The sequence below is a fragment of the Colobus angolensis genome, unplaced genomic scaffold (genome assembly GCF_000951035.1).
Source record: "Colobus angolensis palliatus isolate OR3802 unplaced genomic scaffold, Cang.pa_1.0 Scaffold48, whole genome shotgun sequence".
In the NCBI taxonomy this organism is placed as follows: Eukaryota; Metazoa; Chordata; class Mammalia; order Primates; family Cercopithecidae; genus Colobus; species Colobus angolensis.
In genome coordinates, this window is record NW_012118265.1 from 8,230,266 (window position 1) to 8,234,686 (window position 4,421).

Consider the following 4,421-nt stretch of genomic DNA (forward strand, 5'->3'; position numbering starts at 1 on the left):
ACATGTACCCTAGAACTTAAAGTATAATAAAAAAAAAAAAAAAGAAATTCTTGTAGTAAATTTTTCAATTTCAGAAGTTCAGTTTAGTTCTTTCTCAAAATGGGTATGCTGTCTTTCAAGGCTTGTATCATTTTTCTGGCTTCCTTGGATTGGATTTCAACTTTCTCTAGAATCTCATTGAGCTTCCTTGCCATCTGAGTTCTGACATATCTGTCTATCATTTTAGACATTTTAATCTGTTTAGGATCTGTTGTCGGGATCGAATGTAATCTTTTAGAGGAAAGGAAACACTCTGACTCTTTGAGTTGCTGGAGATCTTTTTCTGATTCCTTGTCATCTGAGCAAACAAGTGTTTCTTTTTCTTTTTGAAATTGGTGTCATTTGAATGGGGCTTTTTGTTTTTATATTATTTTTTCCCTTGAGGGTTTGACTGTAGCATAGATTGTGTATGGATGACTGGCTTTATTTCTGGTGCTTTCAGAGCACCAAGGTTCTGTGCGAGTTCTCTAGTGAGTTTTCTGTGTTAGGTGTCACAGGCATTGTGTGCTGAAGGAATTTATGCTTGTTTGGTGGTACAATACAGGCTGCAATTTAGTATATGGTGTTTAAGAGTAAGAGCTGTTAAATAGGCTCTTACTCAGCTGTTTACCTGCTTTTTATTGCAGTACATGTGCAGCAGTGCTCTGGGGAGGTGAGAAGGGGTGAGAGATGGCTCCCTCACCAAGTCTGTTCCTGGGTCTTGATGGAGTCCCCTTCGATCGCTGGCATCATGCTTGGATTATTTTAATCTCCAGGGGCGGGGTGTGTTGGTGGGCTGCACTCCACCATCCCTTAGGGTTGGTCCAAAGGTTAGGTCATCAGGAGACCCACAACTGCCCAGGGACCTATGGGTCCTCTGAACTTGGCAGAGTCAGAGCTTGTTGTGGGATATGTCTGCAGATGGTCTGGTGATGCAGTAAGTCAAAGGCAGAGGATTCCTGGACAAGATGGTGATACTGCAAGTAGTACCATGGATAGGAAGAATCAATATTGTTAAAATGGCCATACTACCCAAGTAATTTACATATTCATTGCTATTCCTATCAAACTACTAGTGACATTCTTCACAGAATTAGATAAAACTATTCTAAAATTCACAGGCAACCAAGAGCCTGAATAGTCAAAGCAATCCTAAGCAAAGAACAAAGCTTGAGGCTTCACATATCCAACTTCAAACTATACTATAGGGCTGCAGTAACCAAAACAGCATGGTGGTGCAAAAACAGACACATAGATCAGTGAAATAGGTTAGAGAACCCAGAAACAAACCTGTACACCTACAACCATCTGATATTTGACAAAGCTGACAAAAACAAGCCATTGGGGAAAGGACTCACTATTAATAAACGGTGCTGGGGTAACAGGCTAGCCATATGCAGAAGATTGAAGCTGGACCGCTTCCTTAAACTATATACAAAAATCACCTTAAGATGGATTAAATATTTAAATGCAGAACCTAAAACTATAAGAACTCTCAAAGAAAACCTAGAAAATACCATTCTGGACATAGGCCCTGGCAAAGATTTCGTGACAAAGATGCCAAATGCAATTGCAATGAAAAAATTGACTAATGGGATTCAAATAAACTGAAGAGCTTCTGCAAAGCAACAGAAACTATCAACAATGTTAACAGACAACTCAGAGACTGGGAAAAAATATTTGCAAACTATGCATCTGACCAAGGTCTAATATCCAGCATCTATAAGAAATTGAAAGAAATTTACAAGAAAAAACAAACCATATTAAAAAGTGGACAAAGTATATAAACAGATGTTTCTCAAAAGAAGACATACATGTGGCCAAGAAGCACATGAACAAAGTTCAACATCACTAATCATTAGAGAAATGCAAATCAAAGACACAATGAGATACCATCTCACACCAGTTAGAATAGCTATTATTAAAATGCCAAAAACAAGTACTGGCAAGGTTACAAAGAAAACAGAATGCTTTTACACTATCGGTGGAAGTCTAAATTAATTCGATTGTGGAAGACAGTGTGGCGATTCATCTAAGAGCTAAAAACAGAAGTATCAGCTGACCCAGCAATCCCATTACTGAGTATATACTCAAAGAACTATAAATTGTTCTGCTGTAAAGACACATGCATGTGTATGTTCACTGCAGCCCTATTTACAATAGCAAAGACATGGAATTAACCTAGATGCCCATCAGCAGTGAGCTGGATAATGAAAATGTGGTACATATACACCATAGAATACTGTGCAGCCATAAACAAGAACAAAATCATCTTTACAGCAACATAGGTAGAGCTGGAGGCCACGATCCTAAGTGAACTAATGCAGGAAAGGAAAACTAAATATCAAATGTTCTCACTTATAAATGAAAGCTAACAATGAGTACACATGGACAAAAAAGAGAACAATAGACATTGAGGCCTACTTGAAGGTGGAGGGTGGGAGGAGGTTTAGGATAAAAAGTTACCTATTGAGTGCTGTGCTTATTACCTGGGTGATGAAACAATCTGTACACCAAACTCCCATGACACACAATTTACCTATTAAAAAAACATGTATATGTACCCCTGAAAATAAAAGTAAAAAAAGTGTTTATTATATTTTATCCAATGCTTTTATCTTTTCTATATTTCCAGAAATCAATGTTGTTGCTTTGTATTTTTAAAGTAAATGCTGTAGTGTTTCATATTTGACCCCATCTTCTCATTTGTCATATAAGATTCTCATATATTAGAAAAATTCTGAATGTTACTAAGATGAATTGTTCCTTGTGATTGTCTTATGTTTACAAACCCATTTATATTTAACTTGCTGCAATCCGTGCATTTGGGGATGCTAACGTGCTCAATAAATATATTCTGTGGGCACATATCATTGTAGTCTTTTCTGTTTCACCATTTGCTTTTTGAAGCTTCTAGACATCACAGGCATGATAATAGCATTACTATATGAACATTGGTAAATTTGATGGGTAAAAATGTTCAGGATCTCTCAAAAGCATCTCAAAATCTATGGAAAAGTAAGGAAAGTCATATGAAGTCACTTTTCCTTATGGTCTAGAGTCTTTATTAGGCCTCAGAGAAGTTTGAAGTATGTCAGGTTACTGGTCTTTTAATGAAATGACACCTCTTTATTGAGAGATTATGTCTGGCTTTGTGGGACAAGTAGTCCTTTGTGCCTGTTCCCTGTCAGCTGTTGTTTGTTGCCCCTGGGGGTGTGACTTCCTCTAGAAATCCCCTCTTTTTATAATTTGCTATTTCTAACCACCTGTGGATTGATTAGAACCAGGTAATCACAATTAGAATTACTTTTCAAAATCAGAAAACATGTTTGAGTGAAGAATCATGGGGCAATCCGATGAGAAACTTAATGAAGATTTAGTGTATGTACCTTCTAAAATCCATTCTAATTGCTCTGAAGAACATTAAAAAAAACAAAAAACAAAAAACAACTTGGGGTTTTCTTTTCACATGCTTAAGATAGAATCGTGACCTCCTACAAGGAGGAGCTGGTACCATTCCTTCGGAAATTATTCCAATCAATAGAAAAAGGGGGAATCCTCCCTAACTCATTTTATGAGGCCAACATCATCCTGATTTCAAAGCCTGGCAGAGACACAACAAAAAAAGAGAATTTTAGAACAATATCCCTGATGAACATTGATGCAAAAATCCTCAATAAAATACTGGCAAACTGAATCCAGCAGCACATCAAAAAGATTATCCACCATGATCAAGTGGGCTTCATTCCTGGGATGCAAGGCTGGTTCAACATACGCAAATCAATAAATGTAATCTAGCATATAAACAGAACCAAAGACAAAAACCACATGATTATCTCAATAGACGCAGAAAAGGCCTTTGACAAAATTCAACAACCCTTCATGCTAAGAACTCTCAATAAATTAGGTATTGATGGGACGTATCTCAAAATAATAAGAGCTATTTATGACAAACCCACACGCAGTATCATACTGAATGAGCAAAAACTGGAAGCATTCCCTTTGAAAACTGACACAAGACAAGGATGCCCTCTCTCACCACTCCTATGCAACATAGTGTTGGAAGTTCTGGTCAGGGCAATCATGCAGGAGAAAGAAATAAAGGGTATTCAATTAGGAAAAGAGGAAGTCAAATTGTCTCTGTTTGCAGATGATATGATTGTATATTTAGGAAACCCCATCATCTCAGCCCAAAATCTCCTTAAGCTGATAAGCAACTTCAGCAGTCTCAGGATACAAAATCAATGTGCAAAAATCATAAGCATTCTTATACACCAGTTAACAGACAAACAGAGAGCCAAATCATGAATGAACTTCCATTCACAATTGCTTCAAAGAGAATAAAATACCTAGGAATCCAACTTACAAGGGATGTAAAGGACCTCTTCAAGGAGAACTACAAA